The following is a 17,966-nucleotide window of genomic DNA, read 5'->3' on the forward strand; positions in this document are numbered from 1 at the left end:
ACATATGTTATTTTAAGTGACTGTTTTTGTCATAAATGATATTTTGACAGCTTCTTTGATAAAAAATTGTTGATTATAATTGATTGATCATATTTAACACCAGATTTCATCAAAAAAAAAAAAAAAAAAAAAATTCTGCCTGCTACACACTGTTTGGTAGAATGTTTTATTGCATTGTAAGACACATTTTGGTCAAATGAGCCACAGGATAAGATGGGCCACCATTTACACAAATTAATGTGGCAGGAGTTAAATGTTTTGAATAAGTTGTTAAGCTAATGAATAACCAGTAGCTAATGAATAATCGGTATTACTGTTAGGTAAAGAAAAAAAAAGTGATGACTAACTTGTAATACTAGTCTAGGCACTATTCCTGGGGCCAGTTGCATAAACATAGTCGCTAACTGTGTCTTAAGAAGTCTGATAAACTAGAAATTAGTTAGGGGGAATCATTACTTTTCGGATTCAAATTAGACCAATCTACCTTTTTATGTAACTGATTAAAAAAGTTATGTGTTAAAGAAAACAAATACATGACTAACTTGTAACTTGTGCTAAAATACAAAAGACTTTTTCTAACAAAAAGTTTGTTGTCAATAAGATTTTTATTTTTAATGAAATTAATATTTATTCAGCAATGATGCATTAAATTTATCAAAAAGTGAAAGTAAAGACTTTTACATTGTTACAGAAATTATATTGCAAATAAATGCTGTTGTTTTGAACTTTCTATTCATCAAAGAATCCTGAAAAACACGTATCACCAAAATATTAACACAACTGTTTTCAACATTAATAATAATAAAAACAACGTTTCTTGAGCAGCAAATCAGCATATGATTTCCAAAGGATCATGTGACACTGAAGACTGGAGTAATGATGCTGAAAATTCAGCTTTGCATCACAGGAATCAATTATATAAAATAATATATTAAAATATAAAACAGATATTTAAAATGTTAGTAATATTTCACAATATTACTGTTTTCACTGATCAGATAAATGCAGCCTTGGTGAGCAGAAGAGACTTTTTCAAAAACAAAGCAAAAAACTCACCAACCCCAAACTTTTGAACAGTAGTGTGTCATTTAAAAAGTGTCTATTACCAACATAACCACAACATTTCAGCTGATATGAAAACTTGCAAAAACATATTTGACTATAAGTGGCTCATCTTGCCCCCATCACCCCTGTTGTTTTTTGTCATTATCGCAAAGAAAAACCATCAACGTTGGGGTCCTATATGCTGTTGGGGGTTTATTATGCACATATGTTATTTTAGTATAACCGAGACACCGTTATAGTTTTATTCATATTGAGTTTTTATTTTTATATGTTCTGTTTTCATTTTAATTTCAGTTAAGTTTTAGTATTTTGTTGTGTGTTTTTGTCATTATAGTAGTTTTTTAATATTATTCCAGTTTTAACTACAATAACACTTGCAGGGAAAATAGGAAAAAGAGAAAAACAGATCAAGATCAAGGGGGACAAGTTGAAGAGAGAGAGTGTGTGTGTTTTGATGTGTGAGGAGCGGTGGAGACCCCGTATCACTGCAGAGGGTCTACAGACATTGAAACCAGATGCAGTTCTGAATGTGTGCGCACTCAAAGGGGTCGCCGGAGATATATTTAGAACCTCTAAACCCCATCCATCACACGGACAGCTTCAGATTAAGCTCTTGATGTAACTTTACATTGGGGCCTGCTCCAACTTTCCCCTCTTTCTCTTCCTCTCGTTCTGTCTATCTCGGTTTCGTTCTCCCTACCACACACAGTCACAGTGAGCTGAGAAAACTCCCCCTGTCTGGGACGAGCTCTGGACTGGAATCAGTACACTGTCGGCTCGAAATAGCCTTTATGAGAAAAACAAACACCTAAAAGATCAGCTATGTGCACCTTACACTGCCTCTGATGTGATGAAACTTAAATGCTTCCATCAAAATTTAGAAATTGGGCTTCACTGGCTATATAAGCAGATTTTAAACACTATTTAAATCTGGCTTGGATGAACAAAAAAAGCTTTTTGTGATATAACATTACAAACAACATGTACATGGACTATACCATAGAACCAAGAGATAATGTACAATTCCCTGCTCACAAAGGAAGAGGTCGTTTTTAGGTTTTTGCTCATTTTCAACATCTTTGACATAAACAACTTAATTTAAAAATATGAATACAAATATATAATATAATATATAAAGACTATTTTAATTCATCTGTTTTCTTTGCATGACACATTTGTTTGTACACATTACAGTACAGAGTAGCTCTTTATCCGACATTGTCCCTAATTATATATATATATTCAGATAAAACGGAGGTATTACTTATTAGTCCAAAAAACTGCCCACAAAACCTCTTACAATACAACTTTAATTTAGAAGGGTGTCCTGTTACTTTATCCTCTACAGTAAAAGACCTGGGTGTTATATTAGACCGCAACTTGTCTTTTGAAAATCATATTTCATATGTTACAAGAACAGCCTTTTTCCACCTTAGAAACATTGCTAAGCTACGTAACATGCTATCTGTTTCTGATGCAGAAAAGTTAGTTCATGCGTTCATGACCTCGAGACTAGATTACTGTAATGCTTTATTAGCTGGTTGTCCTGCATCCTCAATAAACAAGCTACAGTTAGTCCAAAATGCCGCCGCTAGAGTTCTTACTAGATCAAGAAAATACGATCATATAACACCAATTCTGTCGTCTCTACATTGGTTACCTATAAAGTTCCGTATCAATTACAAAGTATTGCTACTGACCTATAAAGCCCTAAATGGTTTAGCTCCTGGGTATTTAATGGAAATTCTATCGCCCTACAATCCATCGCGCTCTTTAAGATCACTAAATTCGAGGCTTCTGGTCATTCCTAGGATATCTAAGTCCACTAAAGGAGGGAGAGCGTTTTCACATTTAGCTCCTAAACTCTGGAATGGCCTTCCTGATATTGTTCGAGGCTCAGACTCGCTGTCCCAGTTTAAAACTAGATTAAAGACGCATCTCTTCAGCCAGGCATTCACATAATACTTACATTTTATACTACAGTTGAATCAGATTGAATGCATTAATATTGCGAACAGCAGCTACGCTAATTATTTCCCATATGCTTTTCTGTTGTTATCTCGGGACGGTAGTCCCGAGGTAAATACAGATCGTCAGCTCCAGTTTCTATCCAGCCTCTCATGGAAACTACCGATTCTCCAACACCCGTGCAGAGACGACTCGGCGCCTGTGAAGAGCGATGTTTATGCCCTAAATCAATACATGATTAACTAACTGTATTTCTCAATGTACATTTCTGAAATGCACTTTCTGTAAAGCTGCTTTGAAACAATATGTATTGTGAAAAGCGCTATACAAATAAATTTGAATTGAATTGAATTGAATATATATATATATATATGAAGAGGTCAGATGCAAAAGCCTCTAAGTGCCATCTGAAATTTTCTTCTAGAATGATAATTTTTATCAAGCTCGTATATTTAAGTTCAGTAATTTCACTTAAATGACAATTAATAGGTAATTTTCATTGCCATTTTGGTGAAATTACTGAACTTAAATACGAGCTTGATAAAAATTATCATTCTAGAAGAAAATTTCAGATGGCACTTAGAGGCTTTTGCATCTGACCTCTTCATATATATATATATATATATATATATATATATATATTATTTTTTTTAAGATGTCAAATTCATACAGATTTCATACAGGATTTTGTTATATTGAATCAGGGCAATACAATACAATACATTTTTTTAAGATTTGAAGGAGAGATTACTGATTTTAAATGTATAAAATGATGCATGATTTGTTGTATTTGATTTATTATAAATGTAAGTATGATCCCAATTCCAAAGATTACACAATCAAGCCAAGTCTTTTTGCTATATTTATTATATATCCACAATATTGATGTTAAATTTATTTAGCATTACAATACTATTTTCCTACATTTTAATTTGTCATTGAAAATCAACCACCTTTAAGAACAAACATTATAGTAAAGCTGGGATTTGTACTCAGTGAAGACACATAGCCTTAGGTGTCACAGCTGTGTGTGTGTGTGTGTGTGTGTGTGTGTGTGAGGATTGCATGCTACAAAGTCATCTACACAGATCTGTAATCAGCTCACCTGTTGTCCTCTTCTAATAACTACTTCCTGGCATTCACACAACATGCACGCATTGTGTCTCACACTCAGGGCCGTAGCTGGAGTATCCGGGGCTCCGTTGCAGGTTGTTCCTGTGGGCCCCGTGGAAATCACGTTCCGGGGCGGGACGGGGTTTGTCGTACGTCCTGCTTTTGCTGAGTTAAACGTTCCTGTCAACATATTTTTTTGATCCTCGAACAACATTACTGTCCGAAATTTCAGTCATAACCATATGTGACCCTGGATCACAAAACCAGTCACAAATCGCACGGGTATATTTGTGGCAATAGCAAACAATACATTGTATGGGTCAAAATAATCGATTTTTCTTTTATGCCAAAAATCATTAGAATATTAAGTAAAGATCATGTTCCATGAAGATATTTTGTACATTTCCTACTGTAAATATATAAAGCATTTATTTTTGTGAGTGAATGCAGCACAATCGCGAATGTAAATGGACAACTTTTAAGGCGATTTTCTCAATGTTTCGATTTTTTGCACCCTCAGATTCCAGATTTTCAAATAGTTGTATCTCGGCCAAATATTGTCAAATCATAACAAACCATACATTAATGCAAAGCTTGTTTATTCAGCCTTAAGATGATGTATAAATCTCAATTGCAAAAAATTTACCCATGTGACTGGTTTTGTGGTCCAGGGTCACATATCACTAAACCTAACCCTATACCGATAAGTTATCCCTAAAACCAGAGGGAAATGATAGGTAAATAACACTGATGAAGCACCAAACCTTGGTTGTAAGCCTTAACTTGACATAAACTGTAAACTTGTCCCTCAAATCTGATTGGTTGATTGGAATGTTGTTCCAGGATCAACAAAGATCAGGTTCTGCGAGGCTTTCCCTCTTGGTCGAAATTGCGTTCCTTCCGACCCCCTCCCCCTCGGTTGAAATCGCGTTCTGGGGGTTTGTCCCCCTCGGATGAAAATCACAGGGCCCCACTAGGGCCGGGGGCCTCTAGAATAGTCACCACCTTTTGCCCCACTAGCGACTGTCCTGCTCACACATCTCTACATTGTCAGCATGTGTGTGTGTGCAACTGATTGATCGTGTTTGCACCGATTACTGGAAAATTCATTTAATGCTTTCTCCTCCATTGCTCTGGTTCACATCCGCTAATCGATTGATCTGTATTCAGTACGCTGTCATACACGCAGGTTTGAGCTGGTCATTTTAATAATTAAATAGACTGAATGAAAAAAAAATATAGCATGTCGCAACATAAAACACATGCACCCATCTCTCCTTAAATAGGATTTGCTAACTAAGTCAAATATTTTTTTAGTAAGTTGAAAGGAGAGGGAAAGGAACAGGTTGGTATTATTGATAAGGTGGGATGTGCGTCAGTGGCCCGGGTGACGTTTAAATATGGGAGGATGGTTTGGGGAAAGGAACAAATAAACTGTGGGAGTGTAGATGAAGAGAGAGACCAAAGCCTTTAGTGTACAGGCGTAGCGAGAGGGAGATAAGAGCAGCCTGGCTTGTTTGAGTTTCCCTCTTCAAACCCTTTTTCACTCACATCAATTCACTTACTCCCTCACACACGCGTATCATAAAACAATAAGGACAGGGATGTTGTAAAGGTTATGTGAGGAGTCTTATCTGTTCGAAACCATTCAAAGTCACTGTTTGCATGTGAACAGTTAACATGCTAAGGGTCATTCATTTTATGCAATGCACTTTCATGTCTCCATCATAAATATATCTTAACATATTAGATAAAATATGAAACAATCTTCAATATCTTCAATGTAATCTTCAATAATCAATATTAGCTGGTTTCTTTGGTCATAACACAATTAAACGGACACATTTTAAAGAGGATCTAGGCCTATATAGAATTCAGAAACTCATGTTAATAGCGATTAAACTGTAAACTTAAACTTCAAATCTGATTGGTTGTTTGGAATGTTGTTCCAGGATCAACAATATAATCTTGAGTAATCAATATTAATTGGTTTCTTTGATCATAACACAATAAAATGGACATTATTTTAAAGGGGCATGTAGAATTCAGAAACCCATGTTAATAGCGACACTGGTGGCAGTTGAGTGAACTGCAGCCATCAACTATTGCTCGTGCTCACAGCCTCGCACTCGTGCACACGGAGACGAGACTACGAGTGATTCAATGCCCTCACATACACATGGCGAAGTTCTTTTTCTTTATTTTTCTTAGATGTAAAAATAAGTTGGATTGGAAATACCTTTGCAGCGATATATTGTTAACGAACATCCTGACGCCGTCCACACTGCAGAGAGCGACGGTTAGATGAATATGTAAATCAGGGTTCACCAATCTTTGTCCTGGAGGGCCGCTGTCCTGCAGAGTTTAGCTCCAACCAGCTCCAACACACCTGTTTGAAAGTTCCTAGTATGCCTAGTGAGACCTTGATTAGCTAGTTCAGGTGTGTTTAATTGGGGTTGGAGCTAAACTCTGCAGGACAGCGGCCCTCTAGGACCGAGATTGGTGAACCCTGATGTAAATAATATGTGTTGCGCGCTCTCCTCTAAATGACAAAACAAACTCACCAAAAATAACATTAGTGTGAAAACAGCTAAGAAAGCATCTTATCATAGATGTGAATATGTCTGCACGAGCTCTGCAATTCACCGGCATCATGTCGACAGATGAGGTAGGCTATTCATATTAGGCTACACTGTTAACTCAGTTTTATAATAAAGTATTTGAGATTATTTGAATTCATCAGTTTTCTTTGCATGACACATTGACTTTACAGTAGCCTAGCTCTTTTTCCGGCATTATCCCCATTGTAAGCATTCATTTCATGTGTGCTAGAATGGAAGAGATCGAGGCTCTGGGGAGCACGCAAACGCGTAAAATCTACAGACAAACTAATGTTTGGGAATGTGTCTCTTTTTAAAACATTTTTTATTACAAGCTGTTCACACATTGACAATAAATAATAATTAAAAAACGATTAATACATAGGCTAATTCTGACACAAAATCTCATCTCAGCACTTTTAATGTGTGGCTATTTTTAATTTTGCAATTTCATATGAATATAAACATTTGTGAGATTTAGTCTGTCAAAACTGTTTTGAGGTAACTTGTTCTATTTTGTGTCTCTGTAAAATAGTGATGAAAATGTCTATTTGTTAATGAGGAATTGTGGACAGGAAAGTTTTTGGATTTGTGAAGTAAAAGTTCTAGTTTTTATTTTGAAGTAAAAAGTTAAGGGCCCAAGTGGCATGTTGTTACTTGTTACTAGTTATTATTTTTTAAATGTAATAATTATTGAAATAATGGTGTAATTATTAATTATTTAGCCAGCCTACATAAATTAGATTTACATTACAGACATCTTGCTTTCAATAAAACCTATAGGTTAGCTGAGTGAAATCATTCAATTTGCATAGTGTTGCTAATATGACATATCTTCAATTAAAATACTGTCAATTAAATAAGTAAATATTCATATGCCTGTATATAAGTCATATAATAATTTTACCTTTTACATTAATCTCTTTTACACGGTATTCTGTTTTGTCTGTCATCGGTTATGAACTAAATTATAAAAATAAAATTTTAAACATTATTTGATTTAGTATTTTACATTAACGACACTTAAAAAATATTAAATTTTTTTAACAAGAATGATATCAAAAGTAATTTATACATTCTGTAAAAGTGTATCAGGGGGACTTTGTACCCCAGGTAGTGGGCCAAATACCCCTCTTTTAAAGCTACATTGTGTGATATTTTCCCCCATCTAGCGGTGAAATTGTATATGACTACCCAGTGAATATTAATTTCTGTTCCTTTCAATTCCGAGGGCGTTTTAACTCCTACGGTGGCCGTATTATTCCAAGATTAACATGGCTTCCAGTTCGACTTCGCAAAAATTGCGCCTTTAAAACTATTCATCACCTGTGATCCGTCGCAGCACAGATTTATGTTACAAGGTAAACAATACTTTTTCACCATTGACACGAGTAAAAGTAACGCAAGTTATAGCCTACTAGAGGTCATTCTGGTGTTATGCACAACCATGCTATGGTTAGACAAGCAACTATAAAACTTTGAATTTACACAAATAGGCTGAATTACCTGTCGAGAAGAAAGCAGGCAACTTCGGCGTCCGTTTTAAAATCTTTGCTCCTCATGAGCTCTTTCCATCTGGGAAAAGTTACTCCAATATTGACTATGGTCTTGCTGATTTGCCTGTCGCGTTGACGTTTTCTCTTTTGCTTCCTTGGCGACTCTGCTACATGTCCTCGAAAATAGGCGTGATCCTCCATCAGCAATCTTTCAAATCTGCCGGCAGTCGCGAGTAATCTCCCCCTCGCATTCGGTATGTCCCTCTTTGGCTAATGTATTTTCAAGATGGAGGCGCAACATGGCTGCCGCCATTCGAGCGACTCGCTCATATGTATTATAAATGGCAGATTTTACGCTTACGAGAATACTTTATTAGTTGGTGGAAGTAATTACACATGAATGAGCACATATACTTTTGATAGAACAAAGTGTTTTTTGCTAAGAATCAACTTAAAATGTTACACAGTGTAGCTTTAATATAACAACTATAACAAACTAAATTAGCAAATGTTTCTATTTATTTCCTATAATAACAACACATTGACTGATACATCATCCTGCACAAGCTAAACACTTGTATCTAAATAAGTTACAGTTTAAAAATAAATCCACATTGTTCTTAAGAGGGGGCATCTTCCCCCATCCAACCTTACAACTTGTTGGAACAGTCATTTAACAGTTAGTGCATTTTTTCTGACACATTTACTATGGTAGTTCATGCAGACACTGCAATTTTGAATCTGACATTTGACATTGACACTTTGCATCGTCACAAAAATAATTTAGATAGATAGATAGATAGATAGATAGATAGATAGATGTTGACACCTTTAAAATATACATTCATATAAATGCATTTAAAAAAATGTAATGGAAAAAAGTTCATGTCCATATTGTTAGTGTGTCTATGGTGGATCTTCTGTGTGAATGTGCTTGTGTGTCTGGATTCGGTGTTGATGGACATGTTTCTCCTTCATTTAGAGTCTTTTCTCTTTAAATTAATGTAATAGCCTGAAGGAACAGAGTGACAAGTGCAGGCCACCCATGTTTACAGTGGACTCTGCTTTATCTCCATCCATGGGAGGAATTCCCCTGTGTGTATGTGAGTGAGTATGTGTGTGTGTGTGTGTGTGTGTGTGTGTGTGTGTGTGTGTGTTTGTGGAGTGGGGGCGAGGTGAAGGTCAGGTGAAGCACATTCCTCTGAGAGAGTAAAGGAGGAAGAAGACGATGAAATGAGGGAAGTAAACACAGAACGTTTGAGAGACAGGACTGTTTATGTGCAGAGAGAAAAAGCAGAAGCTCGCTCGTTCACTCCCGTTTCAACTCTTAACCTGCAACGAGGTGATAAAGCAATGTGTGCTGTGTGTTAATAACAGGATGTTATTGTGCCATTGTAATCTTGCAACCTGAAACACGCAACCTGATGTTCGGATTCTTTGTTCTTCCTTTTTTTCTAAAACAAATGATGGGAAGAGCGGTGTAGTATTTGCAGTGTTTTAAACGTTTTAGTGCGTTTGCGTTTAGATAAGGCTTGTAAACTGTTCATTTTAGTGGACTTTGTGTGGCAGTGATCTCCAGGTTCATTTCTGGAGTGGTTGTTCCTCTGGTTGGGTTTCTCTGGATAATTTTGCCATGTTCTAACATGAAACTACAGTGCATTCCCCACATATTCTCCCATCTCTCAGAGGATGAATGTTACACCAGGCTGTTCACATTCACTTAACTCTTTCTTTGGGTTCATCTCCATTAACATTTAAATTTTGGAGGACAGGACACCCCTCTCAGTCCCTGACTGAATCCCTCATGGTGTTTAGAGTCAATTATACTATGGTTAAATTGGTCTATCTAGAGCAATTACTACACTACACATGTAAGCTGTAGATCCGGTGCATTTACACACACTTTAATCAAGCTGTTGAGGTCTCTTAGGCTGCATTTATTTGAAAAAAAATAAAATACAAATACAGTACAAATACTGGGAAATATTAATATAATTTAAAATAACTGTTTTCTATTTGAATATATTTTAAAATGTAATTTATTATTTGAATTTTCTGCATCATTACTCCAGTCTTCAGCGTCACATGATCTGATACTGATATTGATAACTGATTTGGTGCTCAAGAAACATTTCTTATTATCAAAGTCAAAAACAGTTATGCTGCACCATATTTTTGTGGAAGCTGTGATACTTTTTTCAGGATTATTTGATGAATTTAAAGTTCAAAAGAACAGCATTTATTAGAAATAGAAATCTTCTGTAACATTTTAAATGTCTTTGCTGCCACTTTTCACAATTTTAATGCATTCCTGCTGAATAAAAGTGTTAATCAATTAAAAAAAAGAAAAAGTCCCCAAACTTTCAAACTGTATGCATGATCAGAAGTCATCATAGCCCTTACATGCATCTGTTACTAAGTCAGGTGCAGATCAGATCATAAAACAGTTTTTCAAATCTCAAATATTATGTGGTAGCATCAGTTTAAGGGTCCTGAAGTGAGGGCCGACGATTTGAGGCGACATGAGCAACAATGCCGATGCAAAAAACTCGACATTAATTATATGTACAGTAAATGAGAAGCAATGTAATGCAGCGACTACAAATGAACCGACAGCTTCTAGTGAGAGTAAAAAGTTTTTAATGTTGTTCAAATTTGAAGAAACCTCCTTATTCCTTAAACCCTTAAATATGGTTAGATTCTTGATTTCTAGTTCTCTGTTTTCTGTCAATCCGCAGTGTCTGATGAGTAGATATTTCACAGTTGTACAAGTTAAAGTTACTAGATGTTATCTGAGAGGTGAGCTGGCTTTCTGTTTGCTGTGGTTAAGGTTGTTCTTTAACTGGAAAGGCTAATTCATGATTCGCTCTTTCCCCCTGATTGAATGAAGGGTACTGGAAGTGTTTATGTCAGTCTTCACCCGCAGGCCAAGGAAATGACAGACACAGAGAGAAGCTAGAAAAACAAAAATAACAAAAAAACAACCCCTTGTGAACGTGCAGACATGCTATTGCTTAACACCAGCAACATACACGCAAACACAAACAGACTGGTTAGATGGTGCTTCACGCTGCAGGCGGATGCAGGCTTGCACAAACCTGCTATAGGATCCATTCTGTTAACACACACGTTCACAAGGCTAAAATTAACACTTGAGGACACACACCCTAACAGGGAACCTTTTCAGAACGTTTTACCAAAGTTCTCTGAATAAACATTATTCCAGTAACTTTAACAGGACGTTCGTTCAAAGTTACCTGGTCTTTAATAAAGTTCACACGCATTTTGAAGTTTCTGAAAACATACAGAGATAATGTGTTCATAACTTAATGGGCACATTGACTCCTTCCCTTCAAATATATTCACATCTTAGAGTGTGTTTCTGATCAAAAGTGCAGAGTTGCAGTTTCACTGAGGCCGTTGTTAATTAAAGGCTGTGTAACTAAATGAAGTGTGTGCTGCTTACCCAGGGACAGACTGTAGGGGACTTTCAGACAACTCCATAAACAATGTGTGCTTGCTGAGAGATCTCGCTCCTAATTTTAGCATGGAGAGGTTCGGTGGTGTTTTGTTTGTGTCGGGTGAGTCAGACGAGACTTTAATGCTTCAGTAAGTCAGCACAGTTAGCCTCGCACTGTTTTTCTGTTCTCTCTTTCATGTGAAGCTGGTCACTAGATTAGGATGTTAAAAAAAAAAAAAAAAAAAACACAGAAGTTGGCCAATCGTAAATGCAATTTACCGAGATCCTCCAATACGTATTCAAAAAAAGACACTTTTCTTTCTGTTCTAGTAAGTATACCTAAACTTGCTTAATTTATTTAAATTAAATTTAATGAGAAGCAAAATAGTATAGGATAAGACTTAAGACGATAAGTTTAGAATTTTCTTACCCCAATGGCCACTACTTTTAAGCTACTGAAAACAATTCTTATTATTTTACATAATTTTGCTTCTCAAAGCAACGCAAGGTTTCTTGTTTTAGGATGTTAGATACATTTACTGGAAAATGAGACAATTTTTTTTTTTTTTTTGCAGTGCACATACATATATTGTTTACAATGTTTAAGTTAAAAACTGCAGGTTAATGTTTATTGGAGTCTGTGTTATATTGTACTGATTTCATTCATGGTCAGGCACAAGTTAAACACAGAACAGTAGATATGCTCAATTCTTTTTCTATTTCAGTGGAACATCCAAATTTGGATGGTTAGTTTCCTAAATTGTGGGTTATTGTTAAATAACCACCATAAAATGCACTATAGCATTACCAATTACCAGCATGCACAGTTTGGAATTGGCACTGTCCATTTGGACAATGAGAGCTATAAAATTGCACAAACCCATTATTTATTTTTATTTTTGTGAAGGTGATTCATTTGTTTGTAAAGGGCCACTTAATGGTTTATGTGATTGTCAATGACTGCCCTGTAAAATGTGATCAGCTGACTTACTTAAAAACAAAAATTACATAAATAAACTTCATGCGTAATTGAAAAAATTAAGTTATGTGAACTTGACAATTCCACATAACTTAATATTTTCAATTACGCATGAAGTTTATTTATGTAATTTTAAGGCAACAGGTTTCCTCATTTTTTAAAGTTAATCAACTGATCACTTTTTACAGTGTGTGTCCAAACCAATGGATAACAGACCACTTTGGGATCAATAAGCTTTCAAGAATAGTTGGTGTGAGAAATGAGCTGGAAAAGCCAATTTGCTGAGATTACAACAGTAGTTTCTGTATTATTTACTAACCAGAAAAATGGATTAACCCTTTTTATGTTAGCAGTATTTATATATATCGTCCATTGACATGTCTGTAAAAAGTTATCTAATGACCAATAGTTGGTCTTCTACTGGAAGTTTCTTTCATATTTTGATGAAAGAAAGCTTCCTGTGCATTTTACTGGACACTGGTGTGTGTAGAATTGCTGTGGTAAGTTCTTGCCACAAGTTGACCACACTGTCCGACACTGAGGGATTCGAGGAAAAGCCAATAGCCACTTTTTTGAGCTGAGAGTATATAAAACATCAGCCAATAAGTTGTAACAATCACTAGCTGTATAGCTGAACAGGTCTTGATTTTATCTGTCAGGAACTGATTTGATTTTGAAAAGTGGTTGTTTTCAAATTTTTCAACATTTTTTTGGGAGAATAATGTGCACCAATAAATCTAAGTATTTGCGAACGTTTTGCAAAAATGACAAACATTTTAATCTCTTGCAAAACTGCAATGACACTGAAAGTGATTTCCTGAATGTGTTTTCCTGAACACCAGAATACTTGTCTGCGGTTACTGGAATGTTCAAACAGATGAAGACAGATTTTTGATGGCTCTTCCCCCGTTGGACCAGTTCAGATCATTCTGCACTTCTGTGATAATATATATATTTTTTTTTTACACAATTAAATATATACAGGCCTCCGGGTAACCAGCAGAGGAAGGGCATAATAGCAGCACGACATATGCTAGCAATAAAGTTTGCCAGCATATATAGCAACATGTATGCTCTCTTTGCCTTTGAACTTCTACCCTGTTTGAGTTGGAGAGTAGTTTTTAATTTATTTTCCTATTCTTTTACCCTCTGTTCTCTGCCAGTCACTCCATTTTCAAGATTCATTTTCATAGCTATTTATTATCCCTCACAAAAAGAAAGAAAGAAAGAAAGAAAGAAAGGGAGGGTGGAAAGAGAAGAAAAGAGAGTTGAAATGCCATCAGAAAAAGGAGGAGGGGAGGAGATTTTGTACCGCTTCCCAAGTTTTATGTTCAACAGAATTAAAGTTGACTGTTTAAATGCAGCTAGCCATGAGCGTCTCCTCTCTAAGTCTTTGTGTTAATGAATTTAGCATGCTAGTTTTGGCAGCACATTGCATTATATACTGTATGAACTTTTGCTTCTTTTTGGCTGATAAAGGTCTGAGACTTGGGTTTTAACAGTCATCTCTCTTATCCATCTCTCTTTCACTCTCTCGCCCAACAAGACTTGTTTTCACTGGAAAATCAATTAATACAAAAAAAACCCCTCCACATTTCATCCACAAGTGAATGAGTTACCAAACAAGATAAATATTCCCCTGAATCATTTAGAATTTTCCTTGAATTGGTCTGATAATTACCTCAATGCTTTCCATTACCTTTGAAATTCAATCTTTGAATTTAGCCTAATCTTGGCCAAAATTTGATACCTTAATCTGACAGATGCCCATGTAAACACTTTAAAACAGAACAGTAAAAGAGTGTGTGAGTGTGAGAGAGAGAGAGAGAGGTCGAGAAAGAGAAACCAGACTGATGTGAAAGTGTCATCTGTTCTCAAACAGACATGTGCGTCATTAAACTTATCATCAATATTTATGACACATCTGTATCTTTCATCCAAAGTCACTTTTCCGCTGTCGTGACATCAATCGGAACTTACACACACTGTTAGTCACAGCACTTTTTGTGTGTATTGAGATAGTTTGGGTGACAGATTTACTCTCTGCAGTGTCAGCAGTCTTGGTTAACCATTAATTATCAAGAGAACATTATAATTATCTTTGCCCTGCTTATGGAGTTCAGCGTTAACCAATAGTTTTCTAAAACACAAAGCCCCCTGTATCGTACCCCCGTCTCTAACAATTGCTAAACCACATGCCGATAATTTTCATTATACATGTCAGAGCTGTATTGTGTTTGATTGAGAGAAAAAAATTGTCTCGATTTTGCCCCAAGAACATGTGGATTCATCTGAGGTCTTTTGAGTTGCAACATCTGCTTTTCTCAATGACTGTCAAGCATTAATTATGATAGTTTAGCAGTTAATTATCTGTTTAGCAGAGACATTAGTTATGCAGGCGTTGATTTATCCACAAATAAACGTTACCCAGAAACGTTTTATTTCTAAGAGGTTGCTCTTTCATAACTCAGGAGACTTAATTGAGCCATCAGTTATGTTTTAAATGGTTTGTCCCAGATGTTTCTCCTTAAGGGACATAAAATAGACCCAGATGAGATAATTGTATGAGTATAGAGCTATAAAATGAATATGGATAGTATACTGTAGCTCAGATAATTTGGTCTGTGGCAAATTTTGATGAGAGATGTTTGAGCATATATTGAGATCTCTCTTTTGTTTGCAGTCTGAGTTTGGGTCACTGTTCAGAGTTCCTTGTGAAAAAGAAGTACACTTTAGCATACAAAAAAGAAAGGAAAAAAGAAGCAATTATTATGTAAATAATATACTTAAGTGCAAATTGAATGAAAGGTTTTCAGACACTTAATTACATGTTATCTGTAATTAACTGAAAATGGTTTAAATTTATGTTAAATCCAATGAGTTGTACCTAAGAATGTTTTTATTTTGGTAAAAATGGAACACTATGGCAACAGCTTTCTTACCTATAGGGCCTAAGCTAGGGCGTTTTTCTTCGTAGTTGTCACGGTCGCTGGTTACAGCACAATGGAAAGTTGGCAGGAACCTGATGCAGCAGCTACTTTTATTTGACTTATTAAACAAACTCAAATCTTCAACAAAACACTAAGGAAAATCAGCAACATGAACAGAACAACCAACACAGTAATGATGAGGACAGACAGTGAACTGAAGGAAACACAGGGCTTCAATGCACAGCAAACAGAGGAACTAATGAGACTAATAAACGAGACACACCTGAACAGAACTAACTCAATCAGTAACCAAGAAACAAACAGAATCTGAATTCAGAATCAGAATTGAAATGGCCTTTTATTTTGTTAATATTATATTATCTGCACTTTAAAAATATATACTTTTAAGATTCAATACAATTGTGTGCACTTCTTTTTCACAGTGGACATGGGTGGGGAGAAAAATTGGAGAAGCAGGAGACTGAAGAGGTCTCAATGCTGTCTAGGAGGGCAGAAAAACGAGATATGGGATTCTTCTTTCTAATAGGAAAGGTTGATTTTAGGCCTCTTCAACCCATGGCAATCCTTAAATGATTTAAATGATTGGCTTTGACAAAGACAGCACAAACAATAGTGATTTGCTATAGAGATTTGCTATAGAGATGTCTTCAACCTTCAGTCACTTCAGTGCTTGTATTCATGTTCTGATGTTTGATAGTAGAGTTTCATTTGCCTAAGACAACACATTTGCACTGGATTCCAGTATTTATGAAAGACACACATGCTGGGTGGGTATTTGTGAGGCCCTCCTTAAAGGTGGCCTCTGCTGTTCTCTTAATGTAGGATCAACTTTGTCTGCGCTGGAGATGTTTTCTCTTGAAGCCTGAGACCGTCTGCTTTTCTCTTTTAGGCATTCTCTACTCTGTCATCTGGATCCAGAGCAGGCATTTTTGTGGACGATGGCATGAGATCCGCTGGTTTTACCCAAAGCGCTGCAAACTCTGAGTGGTAGCATTTATCTCCTGAGGTGGTCCGGCTCTGGTGCGCTCCAGAGTTTTGTGGCCTTCTTAACCATGATGGAGGTGTTTTATTGAAACTTTCATGGATGTGCACGAAAACGAAAAGCAGGTCAATAGTTTATGTTTTTTTCCCCCTGTGCTTCTCCATGAAATGTGTATTAAGCAAAACACATTTGTATGTTTCCAGCCTGAATGTGCATATGTGTGTGTGCTTGTGTGTGTTGACTTGGGTTAATTTCACAAGGTGGATCAGATGAAATTACCACCACACAAGCTCAGACATGGTGAAGCATGTAGGAATACAATAACTACAAAACTGGAAAGTGGCTCAGAAATGAAAATACAAGCGAAATACTTTCCAGTCTCAGTTGAGGCTGTTTATTATATGAAATCGTTAGGAAATAAATCCATGTGTTGTATTTCAGAGTTTGCTGATGGATATATCCGTAGCCATTGAGATCCTACCGGTCGGGTTTTTCTGGATGAGCAGTCGTCCTGATTTACACAACATTAAATCACCACTTGATGACTGATAAATATCACAACAGAATGAGAGAAAGATACACTTTCAAAAGGAAATCCAGAGGCTGAGTGTTTGTTTTCTGTTCCTTTTAAAGTGTTATATCTGCAAGGACCTTTCAGGCGGTCTTTATCTGATTGGATACACTACAGAACATCTTCAAAATAACCTCAGGCTGAGGTGTGTATATCTCAAGTTTTATTTATAGGGGAAGCACGAAGTTACATATCTTTGACTATATGCATGTCACAACCCTGGTGATATACCGATCTGGCTACTGTAGACTACAACAGCATAATATTACAATACATATCACGGTCCATTGCAAGTATCTGAACTTTTCTTCACGCTCCTGATCAAATACAAAACCTGAATGGTCTGTTTTAATTGCTCAATGGTGCTTTAACCCAAAATACAATCTCATTCACCATGACCAACCTGTTTTTTTCAGTGTATTATGTTTTAAACAAATCACATACTGTCTAAGGCAAATCATAATTTAAAGTAAGCCAACATTTCCCCTGGCCACCGTCTGTTCATCTATATGCACAGAAAGAATTGTGAGCGCTCATAAATCCTCACTCTGCAGTCAATAAGTCAAAGTTTGGAAAAATGGACATTTAGCCGACTAAGTCCAAATAAAGCAATCTGAAATGAAACTAATCTTTTCAATCCCTCAAAGAAAAACAGTATGCAGGCTGTATGTTAGTGTACACTATGTGTTTGGTGGATGGGTAGAGACTGGGCCGTTCGCCTAAGAAAATCTCTTGTCAGGGAAGATTGAACTGTGGCTCATGTGTGTGGAACGGCAGAGCG

Source organism: Squalius cephalus (assembly GCF_949319135.1).
Source record: "Squalius cephalus genome assembly, chromosome: 16".
Taxonomy (NCBI): Eukaryota; Metazoa; Chordata; class Actinopteri; order Cypriniformes; family Leuciscidae; genus Squalius; species Squalius cephalus.